Below are 15,264 nucleotides of genomic sequence, written 5' to 3'. Positions count from 1 at the left end.
ACCCTGACCTGGATCTGTTCCTTGCCTGGAACTAGCCAGGCCCTGTGCGCATTGGCAAGCTTCCTGCTGGGACATCTTCATCTCCGAAGCCTGACCTTGATTGATGTTCCTCTCATAAGCTCAGGTGAGCTCTGGGTTTTGTGCTTGTCCACTCATTCTGAGGACATGCAGGATTGTTGATGCTGGGGAGTTCTTCCGATGGGATGCTTCCTCACGGGATGATGGTGCTCATGAGGTTCATCAGTTACATCACTGGTGTGACTCAGATGGAGATTCATACGTTCCACTGGGCTCTGAGGGACCATTCACATCTGGACCATTAGGCTGCATAGTGAGGACTTCCCTTTGTCACTCAGAGTCTGTGTTATGCAACCATGAAGCTTTGGTCCGTCCCAACCCTAGTAGGTATAATATTATAGGGGAAAAAATCTAAACCAGGTTCAGTTTCGTTGAAGCCTGAGTAACTCAAATGCAGCTCACAGGGAACATAACCTTTAATGTGTTACTAATATCTCATTTGGGCATTTGGGAAGAAAAAATGGTGGCAGTTTCTCTGCCAAATGTGGTCATATTTCTTCTTCTGAAAGACAGCAGGCATCTCTGATCATGTTACTGAAGATTTACCTGGACAGATCTTACAAGTGTTGAGGCAGCTCCAGTCAGCTGGAGGAATTGCCATTCTGTTAGCTTTAACTAAATGGCAAATGAGCAACACCAATCATATAAATATAGAGTCAAAGTTATAGTATTATATATTTTCTTCTTGATACTACTTCAACATTTTAAGTGTTTTTTAATCCACCATTTATGAAAATTTTATTGTGCTTAGGTTCCGTTCTGAACACTAAAATACATTATTTTATTTAATTCTCCCATAGTTCTTTGCAGTCTGTACCATCCTTGTCTCCATTTTATATGTGAGACCCAGGCCTTTTCACTCCCCCACAGACGTGGCTGAGCCAATCCCAAATAACAGGCGTATTGATCATCAGCCTTAGGAGCCACTGTAAACTTAAAACGCAAATGACGTAATAGCCTTAACAACTGACATACTTGGAATAGGAAACTTTAGGATGCCTTAAAACTTCTGGAGACCAAAATAAATGTGATGTTTAATATAAATAAGGCTAGCTGCAGAGAGAGACGTTTCCAGACAGGTGCAGACACGTGGGCTAGTGGATATACATAGAAGTCCTCATTCTGTGAGATGAGAGGGCGCAAAGGCATGATACTCCAGGAGTGGTGAGCACACTGGGTGCCCATATCCTGCCTTCTAATGCCACTCTCCAGTACAAAAATCTAGATGTTCTTCAAGCTTGTGGCTGATTTTATTGACCCAAGGGCCAGGACAGGATATACAGGAGAGTTTGAAGCATTTTGGAATAGCAGCATTAAGGAAATGCTCAAAGAGAACCAGAAAACTCCTCAACTCTTGGACAAAGAACCACTTGACAGGGCTGAAAAAGAAACCAAGTGCCCAAACGAAGAAATAGCGCAGATTATAACCCAAAGCTGAAAGTTAGCATTCACTGAATAAATTAGGCATGCAGAAGTGCAGATAGGTTATGTAGACACTGTGAAGCAATGACTTTCAAGATTCCCGCCTTCTTACCACTGGGCTGCACTCACTTTATCTCTCCTGTGGGAAGGTGAGGGAAGAAAGGGGCGGTTGTGCTTTACAGAGCACTGTCAGGCATTCCCTCAGGCAAGTGACTGAGGGCTGAGTGGCAGGTTAGTCACCTTGGAAGTGGGCCAAGCTGGAGACGGTATGAAGATAATGGCACTTGTGTTAGTTACTTTACTAACTTTTGTGACAAAATGCCTGACAGGAAGCAATTTAGGAGAGGAAGGATTTGGGGAGGGCTCACAGTTTGAAGGGCCAGTGCATCACTGTGGGGAAGGCCATGGCAGGGGACACAGCGCTCAGCTGTGGCGGCAGGAGTCTGAGCTTACCACTTCACTCTGTGAACCAGGAAACAGAAAGGGACAGCCTACACTTCTCTGACTTCCTCTTTCCCCCCCCCCCCCCCCCGCCTTTGTATTCAGTCTGGGCCCTTAGCCTATGAGATGGTGTCTTACTCATTCAGGATGGCCCTTCCTGTCCTCACTTAATCTATCCTTTGGAAATGCCCTCATGGACGAGTCCGGAAGTGTGCCCCCCCACCCCCAATGTGGCTTTAAACCCAGTCAAGTTGACAGTGAAGATTAACCATCACTGCTCATCACCTGTGAGATTTCCCCACCCTGTAACCCCGATCTAATCATGAGGAAAACGCTAGACAAACTCTAAGAGCAAGATATCTCATGAGAGGCCTGACCCTGATCTTCACAGCTGCCAGGGACGTCTGAGAAACTGTCACAGCTGGGAGGAGTCTCAGGAGACATGGTGATGAGATGGAATGGAGTCTGTGGTGTTCTGGGTAGGATCCTAGAAGAGAGAAAGGACACCAAATGACTACAAAGAAAGTCTGAATAAGTGATGAGCTGTAGTTCATTGATAATATGGAAATATTGGCTCATTGCACACAGCAAATGTGCCACACTAAAAAGCGGGATGTTAATACTTTGTGAGTTGATGGGATATACAGAAACATTACTATTTCCTCATCTAAAATGTTTTTGAATTAAAGTCTTTTAATTAAAAATAAAGTGCATGTGTGCATTTTAGTGTGATTTACGAGAGAGCGCCATTTGCTTTGTTCTTGTGCCTTCATTTATATAATGCTTCTGTGTCATTTATCCAATGAGTATAGTAGGTGTGAATTTATTTAATTGAGGACTGTCAGATAAGTAATTTTCATAAAAGGAATGCATAACTAGATCCCTGTGCACCTACACAACTCAGAAGATGAATAGTTCAGAAGGAAAAAAAATCTCCAGGCAAGAAGTAATTCTGTAATTTAATTTTAATCTTGTAAAAGACCACAGAAAGGTATTAAGATTATTTATGCACAGCAATATATTTATTTTTTGTAATGGGTGTTTTAATGGATCTTAAATTAGCTTCTTGTCTTTTCTATTTTGCCTCACTAATTGTGTTGCGCTTTGCCATCCCGTTATATTAATTGGCCTCCATTGCATCCATGTGGGACAGAGGGAAGAGGCAGGAAGGCAAGTGTTGTGCTTTAAGTCAGCCAGCATCCAAAATGAGGTTGCAAGCAACTCGGAGGCTGGTTTTCTTGTGTGTGTGTGTGTGTGTGTGTGTGTGTGTGCGCGCACGCTTTGCACACCGTGGCTATATTGATTGACTTTCAAATTACACGTCCTTTTATCAGGTTTTCTTACATAGCTCTAGCATTCTTTTTTTTTTTTTTTTTTTTTTTTTTTTGAGAGCAGCTGTTACTATACACATGCTTTGAGGATGAAAATTGGAGAATCTTACAGTTTCTCCTTTCTAGAAAGAATGAGGTGGGCAGGACTTGGGTACCATCTTGTGTGTTCTCAGTGGCACATTTAGCAAGTCTGTTACATCGCTTAGAGGTCCTCAGTGGGAAAGGCTGCCTTTGTGTAGAGGTCGACTCATATGACGTGTTTAGTAAATGGAATTCATTGACTAGATTTCCAATAAGTGACAGAGAGCCACACCATAAAACACTCAAGTACGTTAGTTGTAATATAGATACTTTTTCTCCGATTCTTTTGTTACTCTGCCTCTAAGACTCATCTGGGAGCTCAGTCTGTTTTAAGGATATGACCTCCTTTAAGAAAGAAAATGGGTTAAGTTTGTGTGTGTGTGTGGGGGGGGGCAAACAAAATCCCAACAAGTAGGCACTGACTTTATCCGAAAAGGTGAAACCACAGCACCAATTTAACAGCCCCTTCACCAACTGTGCCCCTTTAGAAAGTGGACTGTTTGGATCAGATTCTGAATTAGTGGGCTCAAGTCAGACATTGATGTTTTAAGACCATCAATGGGAAATTCTTCCCATTCGATTCACAGACAGACTCGGCATTTATCACTTGGCTTTTGACAATAGACATCAGTGCCTCACTAATGCATCACCTGTAACAAGCACTGCAATTAGCTTCCTTCTCCTTTCTGCCCTGGCTGAGTTCGGTATTCCTTAGATAGTCAATTAAAGCTACATAGTGTTCTACAGAGCATGTGCCCCTGATATGCTACAGATGCCTCTGGAGGCCCATAAACGTGGAAAATGTCTTGAGCAAATGCTTTCTTTTCCCAGGGACTTTGAGTCCTTACAAGGTTAAGGTGTTCTTTAAACTTTAAAGGAGGGCACTGTATGACATGTGTTCAAAATTACTTGTGCATGGGTTTATTCTCATGTTAAGGACTGGGACAACAGTGTTTAACAATCTTAGTGACATCTACTCGGATGATGACACCTGGAGAAAGTTCTGTAAAGCCCCAGTGTCCTGGTTTGTGTTCTTCTTGTTGCTGGGTTTTGTTGTTGTTGTTTTGGTTTGGTTTTTGGTTTTTTGTGTTTGTTTGGTTGGTTTGGTTTTTCAAGACAGGGTTTCTCTGTGTAGCCTTGGCTGTTCTGGACTCACTTTGCAGACCAGGCTGGCCTCGAACTGTCAGCATTCCTCCTACCCCCGCCTCCCTACGGGCTTGGATTACCTGCTAGTACCACTGCACCCAGCTCAGTTTCTTGTTTTTTTAAGGTGAGTGTGCTCGTCCTTAGGGTCAGGCTGAAAGCTGAATAAGAACTATGTATGCCAGGCATGGTGGCGCACGCCTTTAATCCCAGCACTCGGGAGGCAGAGGCAGGCGGATCCCTGTGAGTTTGAGGCCAGCCTGGTCTACAAAGTGAGTCTAGGACAGCCAAGGCTACACAGAGAAACCCTGCCGTCCAAAATCACACACACACAGACCACCCCGGAGAGCGGGAGGGGAAGAGAGAGAGGGGCGAGAGAGGAGAGAGGAGGAGGAAGAGAGAGAGAGGAGAGGAGAGAGGAGGAGGGAGAGAGAGAGAGGACGAGAGAGAGAGAGGGAGGCGAGATGAAGAGGAGAGAGAGAGAGAGAGAGAGAGAGAGAGAGAGAGAGAGAGAGAGAGAGAGAGAGAGAACTATGTAAAACAACTCAGCCTGGTGTCTGGCAGCTGGGATGACCTTAGTAGACAGTAGCTGATGGCATCCTCACCACTATGGGGAACACCAGTGCTCAGAAGAACTGTGTGGAAGTGCTGGTCTATAATCTTATCAGTTATTCATCTGTCTTACAGATGAAGCCAAAGGTAGGTTTCTGTGGGTTGTTAATGTGTGTGTGTGTGTGTGTGTGTGTGTGTGTATTTGTGCATGTGTTCATTGAGGTGGAGCTTATGTGCCTGTGCAATGCATTTGTGCATGCATGTAGAGCCCAGAGGGCAATCTCAGATGTTGCTATTCCTCAGGTGGCACCTCTCTCTCTCTCTCTCTCTCTCTCTCTCTCTCTCTCTCTCTCTCATACACACACACACACACACACACACACACACACACACACACACACAGTCAAAATCTTAGAGCTTACCAAGTAGGCTAGGCTGGGTAGTTAGGAAACCCAGTATCTAATCCATCTCCAGCTCAACAGCATACACACCACATATAGCTTTTTTTTTTTTTTTAACATGAGTTCACATTTTATGGACTAAGCTACTGTCCTTGCTCCTTCCTGACTTGTTTGTTTGTTTTTGTTTTTGTCTTCCCTGAGATAGCATCTGGCTATGTCACCCAAACTGCACTCAAACTCCCCTTCTTACTGCCTCACTTTCTTGGTGTTGGAGTTACGGGTGGGTGGCACTAAAGCCAGCTAAAGCCTGTGATTGACTCTGTAGTCTATACAAGGCTATGCTTCTAGTCTTACTGAACGGATTTGATAGAAACTTTCTATCAAAATGGATTCATTTTAATAATTTGCTCCTGGGAGTGTTTTTGGAATCTTGGGTCTCACAGATGTGACAGTTTGGCCCAAGTGATGACAATGAGTCTAGTCAACACTGTTGGTGTGACCATAAAATGTTACATAGTAGGTTTTACCCTGGGAGTACACAGCCATCTTCCATCAGGAAGGCAGAAGATTTGGCTCACCGGTGGAGAAGAACGATAGCTGGCTAAACTTGATTATGCTTAATTATTCTGTGATTAGTATTTGTGCTATATTAAACAGATGTCCTGGCACACAGTGCTCTGTTTGTGTTCACTAATTAGTTCACTTATTGATTCACAGGTCCTTAATGATCATCTTCTCTATCTGGTAAAGGGAGGGCAGAGATGAACAAGACATGGTCCCTGTCCCCCAGGCTATACCCTTTCATCACAGATGTGGTCTTGGGTTCGAATAGTCAGGGGACAGTGGAGATAAGTGGCCGTTAGGGAGGAGGTAGTAGAAACATCCTCAGGGTAGACCGAAGTCTATCATGCATTGAAGACAGAAAAAGACTTTGGACGTCCAGGGAGTTCTGGAATGGCCCCAGGGGCAGAGGGCAACAGGCAAGGGTGCAGGATGTGGGTGGAGATGTGGCAGGAAAAGATGAAGACGAAGCCTCTGCCAGGTTTGCAGGACTTGGGTTTTGAGACAGCAACCAGATGACCTGTACCAGGAAAGTGGGATGAAGAAGCATGGGGTGGGGCCTAGAAGGAGCCTGGGTGGAAGCAGGGAAAGGCATGCACATAGAAGTCTCAGAAATGTACTTGCTGTGAGAGCCTGGGGTCCTGAGATTGGAGCCTCAGTACATGCAAAAAGCTGAACTTGCCAGCTTGTGATCTCACTAAAGAGGTGGGTACATAAAGAGCCCGCAGACTCTCTAACCAAATTATTGAGCTTCAATTTTAATCAGACATCGTGTCTCAAAAAAAAAAAAAAAAAGTGGAGAGCGATTGAGGAAGACACCCAGCTTTGGCGTCTGGCCTCCCTACACGCTGCACACACATGCCCATGCACATATATGCACACACCAGAGAGACTGGTACAAGGTGGAGTATGTTTCTGGCTAGAAACAAGAGCTGGATGCTTCAGTAAAGTCATGCAACCTTGTTCTGTGTTGAAGAAGGGCTGAGCAGGTAGTAGCTTAGGAGGAGGGGACGGCAGAAAGCAGCAGTGAGTCCCTTTTGGTAGAAATGAAACTAAAAGACCATTAAGAATGACTAAGGTTTCTGGCCTTGATTGGGGGATCCAGCTAAAGTATGGCTTGACGTAGAGGATGTGGTGGCCAGGAAGAAAATATTTTGTGTTTGGGGAGGGCGGAGTCTATGACCTACGGAGTGTCTATGGGGTCAGGAGGATTTGTACAATAGGGGGGAAATGCAGGTGTGACTCTAAGAGATGTGCATACAGGCTGTGCTTGTCCTGCCCTGTCTGGGGAGAGGGTATGCCACAAGGACAGAAAGGTAGCTCAAGATGAGTTCAAGTGAAGCTGTCTGCAGGAGACTGCAGCCACAGTGAGCCCGGCACATGTGAGCTAACGGTGAGCTAGAATGTGTGTTCAGTGTCCAACAGTGTGTTCACGTTCTTGCTTCAAGAAACTCTAAAAACACCACTATGGGAATCAAATGAGACTAGAACTTCCAGGAACCACTCTCTCTTAAGCCAAAGAGCTTAAGAGGGCAGGACATAAAGCAAAATTTGCATAGATGGGAAATGATGCTTATGGGGGTCCCTTCCTCAAGAGTATTCTGGGGATGCTCGAGCCGGCTGACTGACCCCTGACTATTTCCTGTCCCATGAAGCCATTGGGAGCCCCATGATGGGGATGGGTGGACCTATTCTGGGGGCAGACAGACGAAAACCTACTGTTAGCAGCGAGCAAGCCTCAGAGCCCTGCTTGTTCCCAAGGCAAGGGGCAGGAAGAGAACACAGTCTGACGGTATGTGTGGTTTGTGTGGCTTGCAGGTAGATATGGGACTATTGGGGTTTCACACTGTAGCAGGAGAGCAGCTGTCTGTGGTCACAAAGCCCAGGAGGCAGTGCACTTAAGGTAAATAGGTGAGCGTTTGTTGAATGAATTGCCGGGTATTCCCTGGAGCCCTCTGTTGAACAACTTTCCCAAGGGCTGCTCAGGGATTTGCTGGTGCTGGTAGGAACTATGCCGAGGACCTGGATGTCTTTAACTGTGTGGCCGCAATAGCAATAAGAGTACGTCGCTGACAGCAGGCAAGTGGTGGGATTCAGTTTCCGTTTATATAGCTTCTGTTAAGGTAGGGGGCAAATCTGATAAGTGCCAGTTTTTCTCAGGCTAACTTGGGCTACATAGTGGATTCTAGGACACCAAAGGCTGAAGAGTGACACCTTGTCTTGAAGATACAGACAGACAGAAAGACAGACAGAAGGAGAGAGAAAATCTAGCTTTGAGAACATTTCCTCACACGAATGCCTTTCTTACGTGTGTTTGTCTTCGCACCTTTTGGCAATCACCCCACCTTCTGGCACTCCAAGAATTTTTTTTTTTTTTTTTTTTTTTTTTTTTTTTTTAGCATGGCATTCAACTTTTTGGATGATGTCTCTCAATTTTTAATGATAAGGTTATTTTATGTTAATTGTGTTATTTCAAAAGTTTTGCTGACTTTTTTAATGTCCTGGGGCCATATGGAAGCATCTTATTCCAATTTAAGCTAATGACAAGAGAACCTTCTACAAAGCTTTTAAACTAAGCATAAAGCATCTGAAAGCATGCAAGTTGGGTGGGTGTGCGAACGTATCTGGGTAAGAAGTTTGGCACACACCTGCCACCCTCTTCTCACCTGATCAATATAACCCCATGCCCAGAAAGACACAGAAGGAAATATAAAATATACCTTAAAGTTTGAGTCTCGGAGATATTCTTATAAAGTAGCCACATATGATGTTTATGTACCTGGAAGCCACTGCACCTCAATATTTTCTCAGAGGAGTTGGTTTCTGCTCTAGGGTGGACAGATGGGGCCAGAGAAGGCAGGGCGTGAGATTTTTGAAGGGGATAGCTGGGGTATGTTAGCACTTACCATGGCAGCCTAATTCAACTGGGGTACCCCCAAACTGCTGTTAGATGGTGGTACCACCCTCTGAGTGTAACATGGACAGTGCTATCTCGAACTGTCAACAGTATAATTACCTCATGGAGACCTTCGCAAAGTTAGACTCATTAACCTTCCTAAGTTGAAAATAGGGGATGGAGGGGTCACGTTGCCTTAACCTCTCTCCAAGGACTCATAGTCAATGATGACTAGAGGAGAGGGCTTACAAAGCCCCACAACTGAGTTACGGGCAGTTGCTAAAGGGGGGTGCTCACAAGTCATGACCCTCTCCAAGATAGTAAGCTGTTGCTAGGGAGAAAGTCAGTGCGGTAACCCACGCTCCGCCCTATAAGTTGCCTCTGTTCCCGTAAGTAGTAACCCCTCAGCCAGGCCTCTGGGAGTGATTCCAATGAAACACCCAGATTTCGTGGGAGTCATTTCTGCTTCTCTTGTCGTCCAGAAACACCCTTATCTGTGGTGAGAAGGCATTTTGTGGGGCTCTTCTCAGGAAAAGTTCCCACAGCAGCCATTGTCTTCTAGTTCTTATGTAGCAGCGCTGTATGGTCTTTTTACATTGCAACATCACGTGGTACTCTATATCCGGCCATACTTGGATGCATGTGGACCATGGGCCATTGGTTGTACATACCTGTTTTGGAGCTTGGTAGTGCAATGTCCTTGTTGGTTGAGAGCAGCACAGCATGAAACATTTGAAGAGGAGAGCATACATGTGGCTGTTCTGGGATCCACAGAAGCTGAGACACAGGACAAAGCACACGGCAGTGATGTAATGGACACCTGCATTTGTATGACTCAGTGGCCCAGCTTGTGAGATGATCATCTCTTCAGGTGAGCTGTGGACCTACTTGGCATGACTTGCGTTGTCTGAGTTATGCCTAAAAGAAAATATTATTTCCCATGATGAGGCCAATTTTTACTCACTAGAACTCTACAGTGAAGGACTATGGACAGGACTTGTTGCTTGGATCTAGAAGGAGGAGCTGAATTTTGTATTTCATCCCATAGAAAATAAAACTGTCTCTCTTGGCTAGTGTCTACTGTATCACACATAGCACCTGTCTGAACAGAATGATGCCCTCAATTCCTGCCCTCCCAGGTCCTGCTCTGTTAGCCCCTCCCATGTTCCAGTGGTGACACACTAGCATAAGAAAGCCTGAATGCTGGAACTCTCCTCTTGAGTAGTACTCTTTATAAGCCTTAAAGTGAAATGTGTAGTCCCTGAGTCACAATGCTAGGAATTTATGGGTGTATACCATCTTTTTTTTTTTTTTTAAAGATTTATTTATTATGTATACAATGCTCTGCCTGCATGTACTCCCACAAGCCAGAAGGGGGCACCATATCACATTACAGATGGTTGTGAGCCACCATTTAGTTGCTGGGAATTGAACTCAGGACCTTTGAAAGAGCAGGCGGCACTCTTAACCACTGAGCCATCTCTCCAGCCCTGGGTGTATTCCATCTTAATCAACTAAATGGGGAGAAATGTTTAAGGTGCTAGGTAGGTTGAGTCAACACGAACAAAGGGGAATATGGCAGGGTACTCATAAGGAATTTCATCTGGGGCTGGCTAGTCAATAAGAGTTAGCACTTGTCTTACAGAAGAGCAGTGTGGTTCCCAGAACCCACTTTGGGTGGCTCCCAACCACCCGGAACTCCAGCCCCAGGAGGATCTGACACCACAGCCACCTGCACTCATGCCCACAGTTTAAAAATAGTAGAAACACATCCTTAACAAGTCACATCTTGAGCGATATCAAGCCTCACATCCAGATGATCCTTAAGGAAAGATCTTAACCTCTGAGAGAGTCTTTTTCCCCTTCACGAAGGGAAGGACAAACCACTGCTCTGCTTCTGTCTGAGCTTGTTCAGAGTAATGAATGAGACAGTGTCAAGGACAAAAATACCATTTAAATGTTTACCCCTTCACTGTCACCGGTCTGGACTTGTAACTTTTCTATTCATTCACCTCCGGTGACTTTTCGTTGAGCAGAGAGGAAGCTAAAAAGTGAAAGTTGCAAAAGGATTTTGCACCCTGAAGAAATGCCAGAAAGATGCAGATCTGATCGGTGGTTTACAGTAAAAGGCTGGGTGAATCCTGGGCAAAGGTCCTCAGTCTCCCTTTGAATTTATGTATGTCTCACGAGGCTGGGGCTCTGTCATGTCCAGGCCTGGGACAGCACCATCGACATCAGTGTCCCTGGTCAGAAGACCATGTGCAGCGGAACTCCTGGCCTTAAGATGAAGACCTTGCTTCAAGAAAGTGGGGCTGGTTACTGTATTCAGGGACCTGGAAGCAGGCGGAGCACACTGCTGGCCTCCTGGCCCTACAGCAACCCATAAAATAGCCATTTGCCCATTCCTCCCTGACTTCCAGTTTCTGATGGGTGAACTGTGGCAATTGCCAAGTCCTTTTCCTCCCCACGTCCAGAGCCATGGCTCCAATAAGTCTATGCAATCATACCCTTAATTTCATTTAGGAGGGAAAAAAACTCTCTGGAGAAGTGAAGATGTTTTCATTGTCTCCCTGACCTAGACACTACAAGCAGGTGCAGAACCTACCTCCTCTAAAGCCACCGAGTGACGGTGTCTTCAGCTTCAACCCGCGGCACTGACTAGTTTCTCCCACCACTAGCCTGCTGAAACAGCTGTTCCATGCAAAAACATGTCCTGCCTCTAAATGCAAAATGAAGTGACATGGTTGTACGCACGTTTCCCTTCTGGAGAGAACCACAACAGATTTGTTTCCAGTATTTCAGAGAATTCTGTTCAGCTGAATTGGAACGGGGGGGAAGAAATGATTTCATTGCCTCTGGCTGTATTGTGTTCGGGCCACTTATTTAGATATTTGCATAGAATACTCTGTACAGAGGGAGGCTGTAACACTGGCATTGACTCACAAGAGGAACAGAAGAGATAAAACTATTTTGATATGGTAATATGATTGAGGCTGGCTGTGTGACTGCTCTTAAGTATTTGACCTAAAAATATTTCAATGCTTAATTATTATGCGGGTGTCAACACACGATCTAGACTCATGAATAAATAACCTGAACTCATTTATTCAAGAAAGATATTACGCATCAACGGTGCAGGTACCAGGGGCTGTGAATCCTGCTGGCATAGCCTTTCATGTCCAGGGACCTGCTAGAGGCAAAACTGTCGTCAAGCAATTAACAAAGCTTCATGTTCTGAGAGGGTGTGTATGGGTGTGTATGGGATATCTACTGAGTGGCAGGGAGCCAGTCAACCCGAGTTCTGTTGAGAATGTGTTATTTGATCTGGGCATAAAAGCATTTCCTGGGTAAGAAAGTAAAGAACATCAATGCATCAAGGCAAGGAGTGTTTTATGTGGGACTATGGGGAGCGGTTTGCTTGGACCAGACACTGTAAGTGTCTGATTGATTTCATTGCTCACACTTGTTCTCTGAATGGCACCTAACTGTCCCCAGGAATTTAGCCACAGGGTATCAGCTGACTCTACTGTTGCAACTTTGTTATTTCAGTTAGTTTTCCCTTACTTTCTGACCATCCTGTGACATGGAGTCAAATGACAGGCCAACGCTTTGTCCAACATTGGTTTGCTGAAGCCATCCTTTTCTGTATTTGTTTTGTGGGCGCTAAGATTACTTCCCACTTCCTAGACATGGAGTTGGGGGCCGATACTAACCACTGAGTTCACAGTCCTCAAACATGGGATAGTCAATTCCTGTCTTAATTGCTTCTCTCCTTCCCAGCTTCTGTCTAGGCTGTCATAGCCTTCTCTTACTTCTCCCAATAGGACCTGGTGTGCCTGGCTTTCATGTCTCTGAGACAGATGTAGAGTTGATTAGGCAAATAAATAAGTCAGCTTCAAAAATGTGTCTCAGGTTTTTTCCTTTCTTTTCCCTTCTTTGGATTCAAATGACTATTAGGCAGCGGATCCTAAATTATGAAACGTGAAGAGTGTTGGAATAGATTGATATTCTCCATAAATAAAATCAACTGACATTTTTCAAGAAATAAAAACGTGTTGGTACTAGTGAGTGTTATGCTATGATACACAGGCACCTTCATAAAATCATCCCCAGAAATCACCTCTTCTGGTGGCTGAGGACACAGCCAGACCTTCTGTGTCTGTTTCCCTTCCCTGGGAAGGCATGACCCTGGACAACAGCAATCCTATTTCAAGATTGACAGATCTGAGAAATGAGTTCTTTCTTCTTGGACTTTTTCTTCTCAAAGAATGATCTTATTCCATCCAGAAAGCTTGTGCACAAAGATATCATTAGAGGTTTATTAAAACCTAATAACATTGCAGTATATTATAATTTAAGTACAAGATCGTCAAGGATACAATGAGAGATTTAGATTCTGAAGTTCTGCAGAGTACAGTCTTGGATATCTGATTGTGTTTCTGGAAAAGGGAATAGATTTGAGGTTGAGCAAGGCGCATGGAATTAAAGGTCATCACTCTATTCCTACCATCCGTTTATGTGATAATGAAACAAGAGGCTGGCAGGAGATAATACACTCTACCGAGTCAGTAATACAGGGTGTGATTGTCAAGTGCCCACTGCAGAAGTGATCTTTACTTGATGATTTGAAATAGGCAGGCTTATGAGTTAACACATAGCTTTCCCCAAAGTCTGAAATGTCCCTAAAGAAATATCATCTTCTTGATGAAAATTTACATTTGCAAGTAAAAAATACAGAAATATTCCATTGAAATCCCATGCAGATTGTTAAAATCAGACACAGAAAAACTTGAAAATTAAATGCCCTGAAAAAAAAAAAAAGAGTTCTTTTTATGTATTACTACTTTAAAAAAAAAGAAAGAAAGAAAGAAAAAGAACTGTCAGTCAGGCTTGCTGCGGGTGGTATTGAGAGGCTCTGCTTCTTCTGCATGTGTGAGCGAGCATCTGTCCAATTGTGCACTAATTGGTAATCACGGAGTATTACGTTAATTATTTGAAAGGAGGCTAGCACAGATATGATTTCAGGAGCTGTAGATCTTATAACAGTGTTTTCATAGTGACAAGGGGGAAAGAGACTCGACTGTGATGAAATTGCCAAAACATTGAGTCCTATAGACAGAAGCACAGACCCAGTTGGATTCATGCTGGCTTTGTTTCCCTAGGTACCTGACAGGCTCCTAAGTGCCAAGTCATTTTATATTTAGTTGCCAGGGTAAATGTAAGTCATTAAGGGACATAGTAGAGCAGCTTCCGCTGTGCTTTGGATCCAGAACAAGATGATTGACATTTGAATGAAGGTTAAGCACCATATTAGTGGCTTAGAGAAAGAAAAGACAGTTGGTATCTTATGATAATAGTTTTGCTGTTACATTTATAAGTCATTTTCCCATAGGCCACTTCATCTAGTTCTCATAGCATCAGAAGGTCATGTGATTTCTGTTCTAGCAACCAATGGAGAGAAAGAGAGATCCCTACTACAGTCTGGGCAACCTAGGTGAGAGGGGACTCTGGCACTCTGTTCCCTGGTTGAGTAACTAACTGCCAGGCCACAGTATCACCCTGGCCTTACTGCTTTCAGCACAGGGGAAAGAGAATTGAGACAAGAAGCAGGTGGGGGGCCTGCAAGGTCGGTCAAGGGGTCTAAAGCCTTTCCATTCTGCCACGTCTCATTTTTGGGAAGTAGAGAAGTGGACTGCTACCCTTGCTTACAGGTCTAGTGGCTGGACATGAGTGACAGTTGAGGTGGGAGATGACAGTCTTTTTGTTAACTCGTTCACCTGCTGAGCAAAGACGCTTTCAATCAGGGAACACTGGGTGGTGGCCTGCCTGGGAGATCTACTTCTAGATCTCTGAATCTGAGACTGGAGACTTTTAAAAACTAGTCAAGAAGGATTTTTCTTTTGATTTCACTGAGTTGGACCAACTCCAGTCTTCAGTGTTAGCCTCCATGGAGTTAAATTTTAATTCAGCTCTGAGTTTATACGATAGGCATATATACACAACTTCTCTTTACACCCTGCCCACATGAATTGAAATCTGATGCCCTGAAGTTGTCTTTTAATCAATGTACTTAATACGCTACTTAGCATGTAAACACACCAGAAGCTATCATTGTTTTGTCTTTTTTTTTTTTTTTTCATTATTTTCCTACTTGGTCCAGTTCTTATTATAGGATTGCTCAACTGAATTGAATGAGCAGTTGATACTTCACCTTCATAATGGCCAGTCATAATTGGTAACCGAGAAAGAGTTATCAAAAGAAAAGATAGGCCAAGAGCCACAGAAATGGCTCCCAAGGACTCTTAAGGCTACTTAGTATTTAAATTGGAAAGGCCGGGGTAATAAATTTTTTTTATAT

The 15,264-nt window shown here is 44.2% G+C and overlaps 1 protein-coding gene across 17 annotated transcripts in view; it reads left to right on the top strand.

The window, feature by feature from the left end:
* The window catches only part of Ncam1 (neural cell adhesion molecule 1), a 297,853-nt gene that overhangs the window by 93,667 nt on the left and 188,922 nt on the right, over positions 1–15,264 (top strand). The gene's annotated exons all lie outside the window — the stretch shown is intronic.

This window comes from Acomys russatus, chromosome 14 (assembly GCF_903995435.1).
Source record: "Acomys russatus chromosome 14, mAcoRus1.1, whole genome shotgun sequence".
Classification (NCBI taxonomy): domain Eukaryota; kingdom Metazoa; phylum Chordata; class Mammalia; order Rodentia; family Muridae; genus Acomys; species Acomys russatus.
This window is presented reverse-complemented; position numbering and strand designations above follow the sequence as displayed.